Genomic DNA, 20489 nt, shown 5'->3' on the forward strand with positions numbered 1-20489 from the left:
TGTTTTACGAAGGAGAACAAGCAAATGTCAACCTTGCAAGGTGTTAAAAATGGGGAGGCATTGGGGAGGGATGCAATCAGCATAAACTAGAGACTGGAACTAATAGAAAAAAAAAGATTAGTAAAATAGAAAACATAATTCTCATTTGATTGATGAGAAAAGAGACTTAGAAAAGTTGAATAATTATGCCAAGCTCAACACAATCTGTAAGTGATAGAGTTGGAATTTAAACCCACACCCAATGATCTTTGAAGATATGACTTATACATTTGTTTAAACTTTAGAACAGTGTTTCTTGAACTTTAGTTACTTGAGAATCATTTGGGATATCAACTAGGTAATGAACTAGTTTGAGCTGCTAGCTCCTTTCCCCTAAATCAACTGCGATGGAATGACAGTCATAAACAAAGCAGAAGAAAGAAGGAAACATGGAGCTGAAGAGCTAACCAAAACTTTTGGGGAAACCAGGGTGTTTAGATTGGGGGTAGGGATGTAGACATGGCAATGGTAAGATTGGTTTGATAAGGGCTTTTAAGTTCTGACCTTACTGCTCTACAGAATTTGGACTCGTGCATACCCACAGTTGCAAGAGTCACTTTTACAAATTTGATAGTCAGAGACACCTCTCATTGATTCTTTTTCCCTAGAGAACCGTAACTAATACAGTATTCATCACCTCCCCTCTCCCAGCATGTGCCGGAGGTCACAGTGCAGACCCTGGCCTTGAGTCCTACCCCCAGTGTACATTTCAGTCAGAGTAGCTACTCCGAGGAAATCACAGGACAACCTTGCAGAGCAACTGCTTCAAAAGAAAAGTGAACTGAACAATATATTCCCCATGAAACTAAATTATTGAAGTAGAAAGTGCAAGAATTTAAAATGAGCATAATAAATATCATTGAACAGATAAAAGAAGTATTGGTAATATGAAACCAAACAAGAAATTTTAAAAGATATTCAAGTGATAATAGGATATATGAAATATATAATAGTTAAAATAAGAAGACAAGAGGAGGAATAGTCAGATGAATATAGCTGAAGAATAAACCAATAAGCTATAAGGTCAGAATGAAAAGTTCTCTCCTGAATTCAGCACAAATGATTAAAAATATAGTAAATACTTTAAAAATTAGAAGATATGGAGAACAGGAGAAGCGCCAAAATTGGAATAATAGGAGCTACAGAAAAGAGGAAAAGAATAAGCCATGGAAGACATATTTGAAGAAATTATTAAGATAAATTTCTTGAATTAAATAAGGATAGATGACTTAAGATTAAAAGGTCTTGAAGAGTAACAGGAGAGATGAGGAAAATTCCATACCCAGACATATGCTCATGAAATTCAAATATGAATTGGCAAGGACTGATTTTATTCAGGCTATGTGATAGGACAGGGAGAACCCAGAGTGGGTCTGATCTCACTCAGGAAGGCAGGAGGTTGGTGGGTTATGTTTTATAGGCAGGGCAAAGGCAGTGGAAAAGTTTTAGCAGAGCCATCTGACAAAAAGAGGGGAAAGACAGGTCTCTGGCATGGGTGGATGGGGGAAGCTGGATACTTGAAATAGGTTGTGTCCGAAGTTGTTCATTTTTTCTTCTGCAATTCAAGTTGTTTTTCTCTGCAGAACTACAGCTGTAAGATTAGTTTTAAGGAAATGAGGGCAGGGAGTGGGAGTGGGTAGGGTCATGGGAGAGATCAGACCTGCAGTTCACGCAAGAAAAAAGCAGTCTTGGTCAGATATGTTTTGTCAAACAATACATGTTGTGTTTTTTTTTAATATTAACTGATATTGCCATTTTATCCTCCATAGAAGTTGCACCAATTTATACTCCCACCAACAAAGTATGAGAGATAGAAATTCCCTTCAGTCTAGCCAACACAGGGCTTTATCAGATTTGGAATCTTTTGACCTTTAGATAAATGTTATTTCAGCGTATTTTTAATGTACAATGATCTCATTATGAGTGAAATTTAACATATTTCACATATTTAAGAATCATTTATTACATCCTTCTCTGTAAACTGCCTATTCGTATCTTTGGCTCACTTTATCATCGGATTTTTGCTCTTTATTGATTTTTTTTCCCATTTTGTCATTGTCTTTTGACTTTGCTTATGGGCAGAAACTTTTTATCTTTAGATGAATAGAAATTTGAGTATATTTGTCTTACTTTTGTAGTTTCTGAATTTTTTATGTTGTTAGAAGGACCTTCCCCACTCCAAATTTAGAATACGGGGGTGATTTAAAAAAAAAAATACAAATTCCTAGGCACCTACTTTGGAATTTCTGTTTCTGTAATTCTGGCATGGTGCCAAAACTCTGCTCCAGAAATCTCTCCTCTAGCCTAAAATAATCTCATGTTAGACACTCAGTAAATGATTAATGGGGACAGTAACCCAAGTGCTACTAGATACTAAACCATTCACTGCAGGCACAGCTCTGATTCTCACAGGGAACAAAACCATTAATCCCCCCAAACAGGGGATGCCATTGAATACTTAGGACATTCACAAAAGTATAATGCTAAAACCGTGGAACCAAGAAATGGAAACCTGCGATTAATGTTGCCTACCCCACACCACTGCAAGGGGACCCCGTATCTCCACTGCAGCAGTTGCTCTCTCTTGTTTCTACGCCACCCCAGCACAGAAGGGTTGACAGGCAGTTTAGAATGTAGAGAGGGAGAACACAGGCGGGCAGTCCTGGAAAAAAAGAAGTTTCTGGGGAAGTGGCTGCAAAGCCCTGAGGAGGAGGCAGGAACCCGAGCCTGAGCAGTTGTTGGGTGGGCACCAGAACCGGGATCACCACCATTGCTGCAGTTAAATGCAAGATCCAGGTTCTACAGCAGTAGGGGGATGAGACTGAAAGAGAGTAGAGCACCTCCAGCGCGAAGTGGAGGAACAGTGAGCCAGGAACAGGCTGAGACTGAGGTGGCCTCCTTGAACCAAGGGATCCAGCTGGTTGACAAGGAGCTGGACCACACTCAGGAGAGCCTGGCCACTGCCCTGCAAAAGCAGGAGGAAGCAGAAATAGCTGCTGATGAGAGCGAGAGAGGTACGAAGGTTATTGAAAACCGGACTTCAGAAGATGAAGAAAATATGAAACTCCCAGAAATCCAACTCAAAGAAACTAAGCACACTGCAGAAAAGACAGAAGTACAAGGAGGTGGCTAAGTTGGTGATTACTGAAGGGAACTTGGAACACACTGAGGAAGGAGCTGAGCTTGCAGAGTCCCTTTGCTGAGAGATGGATGAGCAGATCAGACTGATGGTCCAGAACCTGAAGTTTCTGAGTGCTGCTGAAGAAAAGTACTCCAAAAAGAAGACAAATATGATGAGAAGATAAAGATTCTTACTGACAAAATCAAGGAGGCAGAAACCTGTGCTGATTTTGCTGAGAGACAGATAGCCAAGCTGGAAAAGAGAATTGATGAGTTGGAAGATAAACTGAAATGCATCAAAGGGGAGCACCCTATACACAAAGAATGCTCGACCTGAATAAGATGTAGAGCACCCCAGTCCTGCCTGCCACTGCTCCTCCCTTTGACCCCAACTCCACCTGAGGTCGGTCTGCTGGCAGCTCACTTTTAAACAGAGGGCTGGTCTTTAACAGAAGGCTGCTTTCTCCTTTCACCATATCCCATCCACCCACCCCTGGCCCTGTGTCTTTTTCACCAAATTTTCTCTGCCTCTCCCAGAGACTGCAGCTGGGCTAGGGGCTGAGCAACTTTGGGAACAACATTTAAGAGAACATGAGCACAATGTAAGTGTCTTTAAAAGCATGTTGTGATGTATACTCATTTTGTAATTACCCCTCTTATTTGTTCTTGTTGTAGCAACAATTTGTAGAACATACCAAATACTTGCACAGCTCTGAAGAACCAATCTAACTCCCTTCTCACTTTTGGAAGGTAACTTTTCAATGTAATAAGTATTGCCCTTTCCTTAGAGGAGGGAAAGGGGTATGGGCCTGCCTCATTGAGAGCAGAATATAGCCCAGGGAAAGACTTCATTGTGGCAAACCTCATTGCTGTATACAAAGACCAGTCAAACCAGAAAGGTGATTTTGGGAGTTAGCCCTTCTTCCCCCTCAACAACAAAAAAAGTACTGTTCAGATTTTCAGGTTTAAGGTGTACAAGTTTATTATTATTATTATTTTTTTTCTCATCAGAAGTGACCAAATTAAAATGGTGATACCTCTGTCTGAGACCAAATCTTTGCCTGGTCTTTCTCTACCCCCTTCCCGCTGCTTCAGAATGGATCATGTGCCCCTTATGTTGGGGTGACCACTGATGTACTCTCCTGTCTCCTTTTAAAAAAAGGAAAGAAAAGAAAATTATGTTTTTGCCATTGATTTAGCCATATGAAATATTTCATTGCCCTTTTCTGGGTCTGAAACTGCTGTCTCTAAAAATTCCATTTCATGCTTTGTATGAGTCCATGCTGGAGAAATCTTGAATAGCTTATGTACAAAACTTTTTAAAAATTTTATATTATTTTGAAACTTTGCTTCTTTGGGGTTGGGGAGCACTGGTCACCCCATCTGGCTGTGAGTGCTCTCTATAGTCTGGGCTGGCAGTGTGCTGATCTTTTACAGTTCCTTTCCCCACCCACTTACCCCTTTTTGGTGAGGTTTCTGTGAGGTCTGTTAGGTGTGCATCCTGCAGCTTATTGACTTAAAATGTACCCTTCTTCAGTTTGGTCTCTTTTGGGGGCTGATTGAGAGAAAAAGAAATCAATAAGGCAATTGTTTTGGTATTGAAAATTGACAAACTTCTTTTTTTTTCTTTTTCTTTTTCTTTTTTTTTTTTTTTTGAGAAACTTCTTTTTGAAATAAAGAACCCATCCCTACCAAAAAAAAAAAAAAAGTAAAAAAAACAGAAAAAAGAAATTTCTTCTTTTGTTGATCCCCAATATTTTGTTCTCTGCACTCAAAGTGATCTCCCTTACATTAATTCCATTAGATTCATTTAGCTTAACAGGCAACTCTCCTTCTCCCTCTTCCTCTCCCATCTGTCTTCATAGGGTCTTTAGAAATCATTTGATTCGGTGGTTCCCAACCCTGGCTACAGAATAAAGTCACCTAGGGTGTTTTATAAAACTCGCAATGCCAAGCCAATTCAAAAAGCTCCCCAGGTACTCTCATATGCAGCCAGGCTTGAGAACAACCTAAAACATATTTCATTTGCCCTCATCTAGTCCATCAAGCAACAATCCATCCACAGCAAAGAGCAAGCTTAAGAATGCAATAAGAATTTTGATAAACTTTGAGAAGTGCTTTTGGAGACTGACACATTCCTAAGGATAGCATTCCTGTTAGGGAGTTATTGCAAAGAATTTGGTTTCCCAGAGTAGCATGAAAACTTGAAATGTTGCTTTAATATTCCAGAAAGTCCCTCAAAATAATTTTCTCTCTCTTCATTTTTGATCACTCTAAGGAGAGAATAATAGTTACAAAATAGCTCCTTCATAGGTTATTACTCTGCATCCCATACCACATAATACACATACCCCTTTGTTTCCCATATAGCCTATTCTACAGACATGAAGTCTCAGATAAATGCAGCACAGAAACTGAGTAGGGTTTTTTTTTTTTTCCCTCAATCAGTTGAATGTATTTTTCTAATATTTAAAGACATTCGTCATGATGAAGAAATTTCCCTTACTTCCTGCACATCCAGATGTGAATGAATGGCTTATGTGTAACTTGTATTTTATCTCTGCATACTGGTTGCTGATATTTATAGTTAACCTTTGGACAATAACTGCTACTCCCTGCTCCAAGCTTTACAATCCCCTCTTCTTCTATTTACCATAATCTTTTCCATATCAGATACATATGACTTGAAAAGAGAATTTCCTTAAATCTCATAATTCCCCCATTTTCTATTTTGCCATAAACTCTTTCATTTCACTATTCTCTGACAAAATAATTTTGCTCATATTCCTACTAAGCAGTTCTTTTTTTAAATATCACTCATCTACACAGACTGAAAATATGTTTGTGTTAATGAGAGCATTATTTTGTCTAGTGCAGAAAAAGGAAATAGATGCCTTCTATATTTTTGCTGTGTACATTAAACCCATTCTTCTTTAATTCTGTATTTTTATTTTGTGTAAAACATTTTTATTTTGGGGACTTAGAGCATAATGTTTTGAAATAAGAAGTTCACCTAGAAACCAAGCTCAACTTGATACCAAAAGGGTGTACCTTTAAATAGTTGTGGGTGCAAAATAACTTGATTCTATATACCATAAAATGTTCATATTTTAAAAATATAGACAGCTAGCTAGAAAATATTAAAATAGAGCCTATCAAATTAACCTTTTTTAAAAGCTTCATTTAGTTTATGTAAAATATGTTTGTAAACTTACCCTCATTAAAAGCTTAAAGAAGTTGCACTAGTACTAATGAATCAACAGTATTTCTTTTACCATTAAAGATAATTTGAGAATTTTTAGGACTTTTAACTTTCTGGTAGCTAGCAATGAAACATAATTTCTTCACTGAAAAGCAAGCAAAGTTATGTAAATTCAGAGAGTTTTCAAAGTGCTCTTGATATGGAAATATTTTGCTAATATTTTCTCAAATTTATCTGAATGTTCTATATAAATGCACAATATTTAATATATTTAAATGTAAGGAATTCCTTCTAACTAAATCCTTTTACTTACAACAACAATATGTAGCAAAAACAAATGTAATTATTATGAATAATTTTTCTTGAGTTTTTAAAAGCCCATTCAAATGTCTTTTCACTTTCTGGTTTTATATCCTAGCTCCCATGTCACTTTCCAAATGAGAAATGTCAGTTCTGTCTTAGTTTTAACAATGTGAGGCTCTTAGATAGCATTTAGGTTTAATTGGAGTTTTCTGTTTGGTAACTTTCTGAAAATTAAAGAGTTTATCATTAAACCAGTATCATTTCCATTTCTGCTATCCCCTCAAATTTTGTCTGGGAGTCTGATTTTTATCTTTCATTGACTTGTTAAGTAAACTTAAATGGCTGCCTGCATTAGACATCACTGGGATGAACTCTTTCAAAGAAAGGCTTTTCCAGAAGATAAAAACAATTGATTTGCAGGGGCTTTCTGAGAAAATGCAACAATGAAATGCAGATAAGAATTGCAGATAAGAAACACCTGTTGATAAACAAGTTTTGGTCCTATAGAGAAAGCTTAACAGAATGAAAAAGCATACCATAACTATGTATATTTGCATACATACCAGTGAAAAAGCATACCATAATCAATGTATATTTGCATACATACCAGTGAAAAAGCATACCATGATCAATGTAGATTTGCACCCCACTTTGTAAGACCCTTCCCCACCGTTATGTGAAATGGAATCTTAACATCAGCCCATCAGAACATTTCCTCATTTGCTTTGGTGTTTGCCCTAGATAATCTCCCTTTTCCACCCACTCAGTGGAGGTCCTTTCCACGTGTGGTTTGGATGCTGCCCAGGTCATAAATTGTAAACTGCTCAAATAAATTCTCATAAATGATATCCTGTCTAATTATTTTATATGTTTTGGTGTCAGAAATGGGATCTGAAGGAGACCCCTGATGGCCTCTGGAGGCGGTGAGGAGACTTGGTGAAAGGTACCCGCTGACCCCTTTGTGCACTTTGCTCTCTCATGTTGCCCAGAGGCTGACAGGCAAGTTCCTCTCAGGTCCAAGTTCCATAAACTGTGTTGAGCTCTAACTTCGTTTCAACAGGGCCCAAGTCTGGAGATCAGATTAATGGTCTGGTTAGAGTCTGGATAAAACAGGACTGGAGAGCAGATCCTAAAGACTTGAAATCTCCAATCAGTAACACAGGTTCTTCTTTGTTGAAAAATTCGGAATCTGGAGCTCTGCTGGCTGGGATGCAAATTGGATACATGTATAAAAACTATGGACTCTGAACTTGTCTATTGTTACAAAAATGGCCAGCCTTTACTAAAGATACTTTAAAATTGCAGTGTCCATAATGGAGTAGTTTTTGTTTATATAAAGTAGTTTTCCTCAGGGGACATTTGGAAAATAAGGGATCCTGCATCTCTCAAAAGCAATGGGATGCATATTTTGATTGGTATTTAGAGGCATCAAAAGAAATTAGTGATTACAAAATAGCCTCAGTAAAGGACCCTTTACAATAGCCAATTAAAAAAAAAAAACAAAAAACCTTAAGAAATAAGAAACCAGACAATCAATGAGGTCTGTAGACAAACTGACTTGACTCCGACTTATCTACAGCCCCTTCTCTTTATGCTCTTTTGCTAATTACTCTAAATTTACTAACTCTTTTTCTCATTTACCCTTTTACTTAGAAGATGAGAAAGAAAAGGAAACTAGACAGATGCCCTTCAAAAGTTAGACTTTCCACAGGCCCTGGTGCCCAACCACTGCAACATTTAACCCACAGTCAAAGTGGGAACTCAGAGGCATAATTATTCATAAAAAAATTTAGAATTCTTTTGGGTGCATATGAGCCAGGGTTACCTGACTGATACCAGCTTGTACACATATTGGTCAGAACCTCAGATGCTAAATCCTAGAAGGCAGAAGCTGATTGGACTGACCTGGAAAGGTCTTTTTTTCTTTTTTTCTTTCAGAGTGATTACCAAGTATAAAATTCTTAACTATGGTAATTTTCTGGGGCATGTCTTCTTTTTTAATGATAAAAAATCTTTAAATGTTTAATCTTTAAATGTTTTAATATTGTTTATGGCACTTTTAAAAATAAATATTATACATCTACAAAAATTAAATTGAAAAAGTTTTTGTAATATAATTAAATTACCATACAACAAATACACTTTTCATCTTTGGTTTAACACCTATGTCTATGGCTGAATAAATAGAATGGAATTTAGCAGGAACAACTGTCACTTTTCTGCTTATATTTTTGCAAATATTGAACAAGAACCACAGAGCAAAATTTGTGGGGAAAAAACCCTTAGGAGTTGTATTAGCTTGTAAACTTTGTGCAAGTCAACAGTAGCATTAATAAAGTGAATATATTATACTGCTACATTAAAAGAAGGGTGTTTTAAATAATCCACTCTTCTTTTTGCTGATAAATTATACCTGAAGCATTCTGTTTAGTCATCACAATTTATATTAGAAAAAGATACAGTCTAGGTTTCCTAAACAGTATTCCAAGGGTCATGTTTTGTTCAGTTATTGGTGAAAAGGGAGGTTCCACGGTCAACTGCTATATTAAAAAGGTTTCTTTGCTACAGGACTTCTAAATGCCTTTAATAAGCTAGTGGACATTATGACTCTATGAAGATATAGTATGCAACTTTTTCTCAAAATCATTGACCAGAAAATTATTTTTTCATCAGATACTTATTACATATAATAATTAGGTTCTATGAACCTATTTGAGAAAATGATGATATGGTCAGTTGGGACTTGATTAAAGGAGAATAATCAGGAAGGCATTCCTTCCTTCAGTGGTCACTCTCTTCGGATCTCTCTATGTGATCTAGAAGCCATCTCAGAGTTTGGCTTATATTCAGATCAATAGAAAAATATATTTCTTGCCCTAAGAAATATCTAAGGCAGACACAAGAACAGATTTTCTTGTTGCAAATTTTGAAATTTTAGTGTTGGTCAAAACTGGGATATTGGAATGTGTACAAATATTGAAGGTGGCCCCTCAAGGAATCAGCTATCCATGTTTAAGTGATCTCCATTTACATGGAAAGCTTCTATTGGAATTAGTGTACCAAGAGGGACACTGTTATTGAATACCTTGCAACTGTAGATATATATGAATGTAGAAGTCCTAGTCAGAGTTTCTTTGTGGATGCCTAGCACAAAGAACATCATTCTTAACAATATACAAAATGAGTCCAGCAGATGCTAGATAAACTTTGAATTAGCAAAATGCTTACAGGAGATACAAAACAAAAGTAAATTACAGAGCAATAGTGCAACCCAAAGTCAGCCAGTCAAATCACTCATTTGTTGACTGAATTCCCTTTATCCATGAGGTTGTTCAGTAGCCAGGGAGATAATGGTTTCTCTGTAGGGAAAGCATCAAAGCAGAAGCTGAAGAACCAAGTTAGGAGTGTAACAGAACTTTTGGAGGACCCTGAATTAAGTGACCTTCACAGTTCCTTCCTCTGTAAATGTTATCACTGTGATACAAAGATTTAAAATTAATCCAAAGTATTAAATAGATACAATTTTACAAATCATATTTAAATAACATTATGGCTATCTGTGTAAGGCAATTATGGCATTATTGCATCAATTACAGGAAAGAAGCTATTTATAGGAAGTATTGTTCTATTCAGACTGACTACACACACCACAGAGGGGAAATGCTTCAGAGGGGAAATGGAGATGGGTCCATGTTCAACAAATGTCCCAAAAAGATCAATAGGGGCTGTGTCTTACCTTTTATTGCTGTCTAATGTCTGATCGATTTCTAGTGTGCTGACGGCATCTGTAATGCTGAGAGGTTCTGCCTGAAGTCAGTGCCACTCTCAGCTTAGCCAGTTGGTATATTCTATTTCACCCCTTCCTTTCCATCTTTCATTGCTCAGACATTGTCAATAATTTTAGAGAGTGGTTGGAATTTCCACCTGTAACAGAAAAGTGTGAACAATAGAATCTGCAATAAGTTAGAGCAGTCTACATCAGAGAGAACCTTTGCCTTATGCAACAGGATATTAAAATGTCTCAGTGTCAGCTGAGACACTAATTCAACAGATGCTGTATTTCAAGGGGAAGTGCAAGGTTATAATGCAAGAATTACAAGGGAGGAATGCCAACACTTGTAACAACTCTTAACTCCTCACCCTTATCAGTGTTTTACAAAAATTTGAGGGATCTCAATGTTGAGAGAGATGCTATTGTTTTATGAATCTTCCCCCACTCCAAGTTGGGAGAGATGAGGATACATCCTTTTCTTCATATCAGGAGATTGGGACTTTAAGGAGTTCTTTCAAAGACCTTGACATGTGTCCTCTGTTTGGAAGACAGTGGTAGGTGACTAAGCCCCACTCTTGTCCTGAGAAATACAAAGGATCAAAAATTATGATTGACTGGCTGCTCTGTGGCAAACAACAAAAACAACAACATAGTTTTGTGTTAGGACAAGCAGCCTCCCAGAGTTGGTTGCAGATTAAAAACATTAAAAAAAAAGAAAACAAACAAAAAACGCTGATGCTTTTCTCATTCACACACTGAGGAAATGCAAGGAGAAGTTTGCTCAGGGTGATCTTAAGCCCTTGTCCCAGTACACTCTCACAGAGTCTACTGAACAGTTAGAGAGAAGTGTGAGGTGTCATTGGATATGTAGGACAGAGGAGAAAAAAGAAACCAACTAAAATAAAGATAGACGGTTCCTCTTCAAGACAACTCCAGATGAGAGATTCCCTAGAGATGAGTTGGGAGCGGGGGGGGCTCTGAAGGAGCCATGAAAGCCCCTCCCTCAAGCCCCATGTACAAAAAATGAGATTTCAGTCCCAAGAGTCCTGCCGGTTTGCAATAGTATTAAACACATAAACACTTCTCTGCCCCTTTTTTTCTCTTTCTCTTCCACTTACTCTGACCCTGGAGTAGTCAGGCATTACAGTGAGGTAGTTGGGAAAGGGGGTAGAAAAGCATAGATCCAAGCTGAGAACATTGATGTCAGTTTTGAATAGGGATTAAAATTTTGATAATTGCACTGGCCTGGAGACATTATTTACTAACTAGAGAAGCTTTTATTACCTGAAATTATATATTGTATTTCTTGATTTGTGCTTGTTCAATATAAAAGTTACGTGTGTTTTCCTAGGTGAGGCCCAGGGCAGCAGCAAGATCCCAGAGGTCTCCCCCAGAAGGTAGGGTATAGCAGCAAAAGCATACACATGGTTTGGGTGTTTGAATCATGTTTCTCACAAAAGGCATGTTTGGGTCTCAATCCCTGGTCATGTGGGCATGAGCCCATCTGTAAATAGGACCTTTGTAGATGTTATTAGTTAAAGTGTGCCCAAACTGAATAAGGGTGAAGCCTTACTTTAATATGGCTGCAGTCCTTATAACCAAAGGAAATTGGACACACAGAGAGAAGCCACAAGTAGGAGCCAAAAGCTGGAAGTCAATGGAACCCAGAAGAGAAAGGCAAAGATGCTGCCATGTGCATGGCCATGTGACGGAAGAGCCAAGGAACCCCAATGATTGCCAGCCAATCAGAAGAGACAGACCCCAGAAGGAAGGAAGCCTTCTAGACTCTGAAACCATGAGCCAATAAATTCTTGTTGTTAAGCCAACCCATTTCATGATATTTTTTTCATCTACCAGGAAACTAAAACACATGGTATAGACAGGAAAGGCCCCAAATAAAATAAGCAGACTCTGCAGGTGCAGGAGAGTGGAAGGACATCTGAAAGTGTTTTGTACTTCCTTGGTAGAAAGATCAGGAAGAACAACTTAGCAACAGCAGAAACTAGGATGGATAATTGATAAGTAAGAATCAATTATCCCTCCTACTACTTCCTCAATGCTGAGAATTTAGGTAAAATCCAGGACAGCAAAGGAGGAGGGGCAACCCTGAATTGACTGAGAAAACCTTGAGCTGACAGTTGACAGAGTCTACAGTTAGTGGACTAAGAATCTTTTGCCAATAGTTTGAGATAGAAATTAAATTCGGTAATAGAAAAAATAGGTTACTTTTCTGCATCTCTGCTTAGAGCCTGAGAAATTTCTGCCCATCGCATTCAACATACTTAAACTGAATCTACCATCTTTCTGCACATTCAGCTTTCCTCATGAATTCTTTATTTTAGATAGCCATATAGTTTTAAAATTGGGGTTCTCATTGATTTCAACTGTTCTAAATTCCATAATGACTCAAGCCCAATCCCAACCTTGCCAATTTCTTTGTAATAGCTCCCATTAAAATTATTTCCTTTTATTCTGGCACCTCCAAAATGTAGCCTTTTTAAAAATCAAATTGGTATTAATACAGTAACTTCTGAAGTGGTCTCTGACTTTACCACATTCCAGTATACACACCTCAGTGGACTCTTCTTCAAGATATACAATTTTAGAGGACTGTTTAGGAATTTTTAAGCAACCAGTATCATTGTTAGATTTTTATACTAAAAGGGTTTCAGTAATTCCTGTTAAAAATATTGCTCTCAGTGTCCTTTTCCACCATAGATCCCACTAGTTGCCTATTCTTAAATCTATTGTATGTCACCAACCTTAGAAATGACATTTCAATTATTTCCTTCACTTTGCTCCTTCTTCATTCCTAACATATTCTCCCAGTATTTTTAATTGAAAATTTTATTAAGATAATTGTAGATTTGCTTGTAGTTTGGGAAATAATACAGAGAGATACATTGTACATTTTGCCCAGTTTCTTCTAATTTTGCAAAACTATAGTATAATATCATAACCAGGATATTGACATTGTTACAATCTACAGATTTTGTTGTTTCCCTAGTTTTACTTGTTCTCATGTGTGTGCTTCTATGTATGCGTGCACGTGTCCATTATGTTCTATTCAATTTTATCACCTGTGTAGGTCGTGTATCCACCACCATTGTCAAGATATTGAACAGTTCCAAAACCACAAGGAGACTTTGTGTTGCCCTTTTACAGTCATAACCATTTCTAAAATTTTGTAATTTCAAAAATGCTATATCAATGGAATCATACCAGATGCAATGTTTTGGGATTGGCTTTTTTCATTCAGCATAATTCCCTGGTGGAGTTGTTGCATGTTTCAGTAGAAGCTACTTAGTTAATATTTGCTGACTTAAACAGTACGTAATTTAATGATGGGATATGGACAATGTCATCCTTTTTTCTCTAAGTATATTTTATTTAGGCATTGTGCCAGTTTGAATGTATTGTGCCCCACAAAACGCCATTATCATTGATGCAATCTTGTGGGGGTAGACATATTAGTGGGGATTAAGTTGGAACATTTGGATTAGGTTGTTTCCACGGAAATATGCCCCACCAAACTGTGGGTGATGACTCTGAATGGATAATTTCCATGGAGGTATGGCCCTACCCATTCATCATGGGCCTTGATTACTTTACTGGAGCACTATATAAGCTCAGACAGAAGGAGTGAGCTTGCCACAGCCAAGAGGGACACTTTGAAGAATGCACAGGAGTTGAGAGAGGAACTGCAGTTTACAGAGACATTTTGGAGATGGCCTTTGAAAGCAGACTTTTGCTCTGGAGAAGCTAAGAGGGGACAAATGTCCCAAGAGCAACTGAGAGTGACATTTTGGAGAGAAGCTGAAGCCTAGAGAGGAAGATCCTGAGAGAAAGCCATTTTGAAACCAGAACTCCAGAACATGTGCTTTCCCAGCTAACAGAGGTTTTCCAGACACCATTGGCCATCCTCCAGTGAAGGCACCTGATTGTTGATGCATTACCTTGGACAGTTAATGGCCTTAAGACTGTAACTGTGTAACCAAATAAACCCCCTTTATAAAAGCCAATCCATTTCTGGTGTTCTGCATTCTGGCAGCATTAGCAAACTTGAACAGGTATCTTTTAACATCAGTTTTGTAGACTATTCCATGCTTCTTCATTTTACATAAACTGAGACTCCTCAGAATATAGCATTTTCTTTCATCACCATGGCACCTCAATACTTAAACACATTAGGATAAAAACAAGCACTTCTATGGGAAGAAGAATTACTTTGCAGCTCCCACACAAAATCTTGGATGAAACCTAGCTGGCTGATAAGTAACAGATATAGAACAAACAGGAGGCAGGGAAGAACTCAGGTAAGGAATCTTAAAGTTCTCCCTTATAAACCAGGGTTCTCAACCCTGCCTATTCTATACAGGGTCATCTGGTGAATTCTTTAAAAATAATGATGGTTGGGCCCCACAGAAAATCAATGCAATCATAATCTTTGGGGGATGGTTTCATTGGATCAAGAACTGATATTCAGCCAAAATGTTTGTTCACACTTGGCATACAATGTCAATTTTGATTGGACAGTGCCCAGGCCTTATTGGTTTTCAAATACTTAGAAATCACCTCTGTTTATATCAGTCATCACATGATATACTGGAATTTAACACATTATTTGACTCTGATTCTGAAATCTATATTAGAAAATTAAAATAGAATTCTAATATCTTTGGTAGAGAGTAGAATATGGTGACACGAATTGTAAAATCCCCCTTATAATCCTATGAATGACTTCAAAAGTCTATTTCCAACACATTAGAAATAGTTGAAATTGCAAACAAAGCCCCAATAATTCTCTTTATTCTCTTTATATTCACTTATTCATTCATAAACAAACATTTATGAATAACCCATTTATGTTGGCTATCTCCAATATAATCTTTAATATGGTCTAATTAAATTCCTTTAAGGGGTTTTGAATGGCATTGCTGGTTGCTTCCCAACAACTTTCTACCACTCTTTCTTACCAACATAATTTCAATTTACTTTGGGGTAGAAATGTGCCCAGCTAAAAATCTCAATTTCTTAGCTGTCATTGAAGCTAACAAGTGACATGGTTGTGGCCAATGATAAGAAAATAGAAGGTTACCAGATGGGAGTTCCAAACAAACAAACAAAAACTTGTTTCTTGGAAAAGTATTGACCAGATTAATCTTATGTGCCTGTTTTTTGCCCCTCACTTTTCCTCTTTAGCCTTGCTCTTGATGCAGATGTGATGACTGGAGGTGTGGCAGCCATCCTGTGACCATGTGTTATATATTATGGATGGTGGAACAAGAAGCTAGAAGAAGCCTGGTTTCTTGAGAACCTTTACTGGATATGCCACTGATTGTTTGAGTAAATAAATCACTTATTTATTTGGGATTCTGTGGTATAGAGTGAGGGCAATTATGACTGATAGAGGATTTGAAATCACTTAAGTATGATAAGTGGCTTCTGCTTAAAAGAAATGTGAGCTAGTTGCCCAGTTTCCATAAATTTAATTCCTTAAACATCTAACATAACTAAATCTACAGTACCTTCTCAGTGATAACCTTCTCTTATTTCAACCTTTTGAATATCAGCATCACTGCCCACCTACTATTCATGTTTCTTGCTTACTCTAACAGCTTGATACATGATCCACTTTTTCCCCTAAATATCCTTTTATTTTTCCTCTCTGATTATAGACATCTGCCCACAGTCCTTAGGATAAACTTCTCCAGCATCAACCAAATAGATACACGTTTCCCTAGCACATCACATCATACCCTCAGTAACCAAGACTCAGATACTACCATCTGACTATAAGGAATTATTTGCTATTACACAAATACATCATGTATGTTCCAGGACCACCTGTCCCAGATTAGTGATTCACATGTTCACCCCTCCCTTATCTGTCTAGCTAATTCCTAGTCTTACTTTAAGTCCCCAAACAAGCTGATTCCCTATTCAAAGCTAAGTGTTTTTTCTTCCCTTTGTGCATATCTTTAATTTGGATTGTAATTACTTTGCTTAACTAGCTACATCCCTACTATACCAACAACACCTTGAGGACAAGAATAGTCTTGTTAATATTAGTGCTTTACCCTCCCCACCAACACATACATCACACCCATAAATATTTTGTTGAATAAATACTGAATATTGACTCTCAGTTATCCACACCCCAAAGGAAAATTAAATGCAGGTTAAATTCATAATTTAATATCATTCTATATACCATTATTCTAACAGTTACAGGAAAAGAGCCAAGAAGTAGTTTGTCTCCATGGGGTTTTCAGTGGAGTTCCAAATTTCTTAAGTTATAGCCAAAATGAAATGCTTCCTGAGGCATTCATCTATCCAGCTTTGATATTTTGTATACACACACACCTTTTAGCCAGAATCTACATACAACTGGGAATATATACAAACACAAAACATATAATACCTTCTGGTTCCAGGAGAGGAAAGTGTTTTCCTGATGAATACTCACATTCCTATTTTTTCCTTCACTAGCATAGGTGTCTTAATTTGGACTCTCTCAGTAGCAGAATCTGAAACAAGGATTTAAGGACATGATTTGGAAGTGTCCAAGGAAATACTGGTAGGGGAGTGAGTGAGTAGTGAGTGACACAGGAAGGGAAGGAGGCCAATATGGAATGAATTAACTTCCAGGAAGATGGTGGAATAGGGAGTTTCAGGGCTCACTTGTCTTCCAAAAACAGCTAGTAGACAGACAGAAACTTTACAAAACAACTTTTTGGGGGCTCCAGAAACCAGGGGAGTACTTCATAGCATCCAAGCAAGAGTGGGACAAAGAGATTGAGAAACTGTAGTGAAAAACTGCCAGCAATTCACTCAGCCATGGCTCCTGGTACCCATCCCCCACCTCAAGTTAAGCAACTTCAGGTCATCCCAGTCCCCGTCTGGTAGACTGCTGTGAACTGGGGGGGCCACAGCAGACCTCTCCAAGAAGAGAGGGAGACATGGCCCAACTGATCCAGCTATTGGGAGGCAAAGTTAGGCCACTGGGTTTTGCTGCTTTTGACTGTCCTGGACAGGCACCACTGTGCTGTTGTTTTGAAGTTCCTCAGAGGTGGAGCTGCCAGAGGCAAAAATACCCCACCTTCTTAGGGCTGTGGGTAATAGACAGGAAAGCACAACTGCAGAGAGTTGTCAAAATGTTTCTTTGTGAACAGTGCCATCTGCTCAGCAGGCCAGAAAAGCACAGCCTTGGGGAACTGGGGAAAAAAAAAAAAGGCTTTCCTGGTGAATTACCTGACCCTTTCCCTGGGACCCTTTGGAAATGATCTGTGCCCTCAGTGTGGGTCCCTGGACCTGTCTGGGCTGCGAAATACTGATGAAACAACTGTCAAAAAGAGCCTACACAAGAGAGATAAACTGACTTTCAGAATAATCGCAAGATAATCAGATGCCCAGATATCAGCAAAAAGTTACAAGTCACACTAAGAAACAGGAAGATATGGTCCAATAAAAGAAAACAAATTAAAAAGTTGAAGGCAAAACAGAATTTGAAACAACAAATAATCAAAGATGTTCAAACAAATCTCCTAAATCAAATCAAGGAGATGTAGGAAAATATGGCTAAAGAGATAAAGGATATTAAGATGACAGTGGGTGAGCATAAAGAAGACTCTGAAAACATGCAAAGAAAAATAACAGAACTTATAGGAATGAAAGGCACAGTATATGAGATTAAAAATACACAGAAGGATCTAAGATGGCAGCATAGAGAGAAGTGGAAACTAGTTAGTCCCCCTGGAACAACTAATAAAAAACCAGGAACAACTAGTAAATAATCCAGAATAATCGCGGGGGAACAAACGTGACTGTCCACTCGTCATACACCAACCTGAATTGGGAGGAATGCCTGAGATCACAGCATAAAATCTGTAAGTAAAAACTGCAGATCCAAGCTGGGAGACCCCTCCCCCCACAGCCCAAACTGCAAAGCCTCATGGTGCTAGAGAGCAGTTCTCTCCTAGCAAGTGAATATAGCAGAGCTGAGCTCCAACTGGGGTTTTAATTAGCAAGTGTGAACTGCTCACTACAAGCTACAAACCCCCAACAAGCAGACAGAGGCTTTGGGTGATGACTGAACTTGGAGAGCCAGAGGGTTACCATGGACTAGCCCTGAAGGGGATTTTCTGTCCCTGTTTCAGCTCATTGGAGAAAGCCTCAGCCATTTTCAGTTCCCAGTGCTCTGACCAAGACAAGGGTGGAGAAAGCACAAGCAGAGAGAGAGAGACCATTGAAATGCTAATGACCTCTCCCTAGGGGGTCTATCATCTCTAAGAGGGAAGGGGTGGGGTCCAACTCTACTACCCACCTTCCATTCAGAACCAGACCCCAGAGCCTGGGGGAATACAGCCACAGGCCACACCTTCTTATACCAGTCTGGAATTACAGGCTGACAGGTGCCACCTGCTGGGCAGAAAAACACAGTGACCTGAGGCATCACAGGGTGTACCAATTTTCTAAGACACCTGCTCAGGGAAACCAGATACTAAATATTTCTTCCTTCTGGGACCTGAGCCCATTCTGGTCTGGGAAAAACTGATTGGGGTAACCAAGGAAACCATGCCTAGACAATAGAAAACTACAACCTACACTAAGGAAAATGAAGTTATGGCCCAGTCAAAGGAACAAACTTACACTTCAACTGAGATACAGGAATTGAAACAACTAATACTAAACCAGTTCAAAAAGTTTAGGGAAGATATGGTGAAAGAGCTGAACCATATAATGAAAATACTGGGCATACATAAGGTAGAAATTGAAAGTTCAAAAAACCAATTGGCAGAATCTATGGAAATGAAAGGCACAACACAAGAGATGGAAGACACAATGGAAATATACAACAGCAGATCTCAAGAGGCAGAAGAAAACACTTAAGAACCGGAGAACAAGGCACCTGAAAGCCTACACACAAAAGAACAGATAGGGAAAAGAATGGAAAAATATGAGCAACATCTCAGGGAACTGAATCACAACATGAAACACAGAAATGTATGTGTCATGGGTGTCCCAGAAGGAGAAGAGAAGGGAGAAGGGGCAGAAGCAATAACAGAGGAAATAATCAATGAAAATTTCCCATCTCTTATGAAAGACACAGTTAATAATCAGATTATCAAATGTCAAAGATAAAGAGAGAATCCTGAAAGTAGCAAGAGAAAATCGATCCATCACATACAAAGGAAGCTTGATAAGACTATGTGTGGATTTCCCAGTAGAAACCATGGAGGCAAGAAGGAAGTGGGGTGATATATTTAAGATACTGAAAGAGAAAAACCACAAACCAAGAATCCTATATCCAGAAAAACTGTCCTTCAAATATAAGGGAGAGCTTAAAATATTCTCTGACAAACAGACCATGACAGAGTCTGTGAACAAGATATCTGCTCTAAAGGAAACACTAAAGGAAGCACTGCAGACAGAAAGGAAAAGACAGGAGTGAGAGGTTTGGAAAACAATTTTGGAGATAGTAACAGCAATGTAAGTACACTGAACAAAGATGACTGTGAATATGGTTGAAAGAGGAAGGCTGGGACTATGTGGGACACCAGAACAAAAGACGAGTGATGAAGACTGGGACTGTGTAACACAGGGAAACCTAGGGTGCTCAATGATTGCAATAAAAGGTACAAATATGTTTTTACATGAGGTAGAACAAATGAATATCAACATTGCAAGTTGTTAAAAATAGGGTGGGACTGAGGGGAAATACAATCAGTGCAAACTAGAGACTATAATTAACAGAAACATTGTATTATGCTTCCTTTAATGTAACAAAGGCAATATACCAAAGCTAAATGCATAAGGGGGGGGCATAGGGGAAGGGTATGGGACTCCTGGCATTGGTGATGTTGTCTGATTCTTTATTCTACTGTAGGTTAATGCTATCTTTCCTTTCATAGCTTTCTAGCTATCAAGTTTTGTTTTTGTTTGTTTGTTTGTTTGTTTGTTCTCTCTATCTCTTTTCTTTTTCTTTTGCCTCTCTGCCTTCTTTGACTCTTCCTCCATCTTTGTGGAGGAAATGGAGATGTCCATATATAG

The 20489-nt window shown here is 38.3% G+C and overlaps 1 long non-coding RNA gene and 1 pseudogene across 1 annotated transcript in view; one reads left to right on the forward strand and one right to left on the reverse strand.

Moving 5' to 3' along the window:
- Positions 1–498: 498 nt before the first annotated feature.
- On the forward strand, positions 499–3507 carry LOC119535340 (annotated as a pseudogene).
- Positions 3508–10418: 6911 nt separating this feature from the next.
- The window catches only part of LOC119535577, a 45234-nt gene continuing 35163 nt past the window's right edge, over positions 10419–20489 (reverse strand). Inside the window, exon 3 of the long non-coding RNA XR_005217208.1 lies at positions 10419–10588. This is a non-coding gene — a long non-coding RNA (uncharacterized LOC119535577). The remainder of the gene's footprint in view (positions 10589–20489) is intronic.

The sequence above is a fragment of the Choloepus didactylus genome, chromosome 5 (genome assembly GCF_015220235.1).
Source record: "Choloepus didactylus isolate mChoDid1 chromosome 5, mChoDid1.pri, whole genome shotgun sequence".
Lineage (NCBI taxonomy): Eukaryota > Metazoa > Chordata > Mammalia > Pilosa > Megalonychidae > Choloepus > Choloepus didactylus.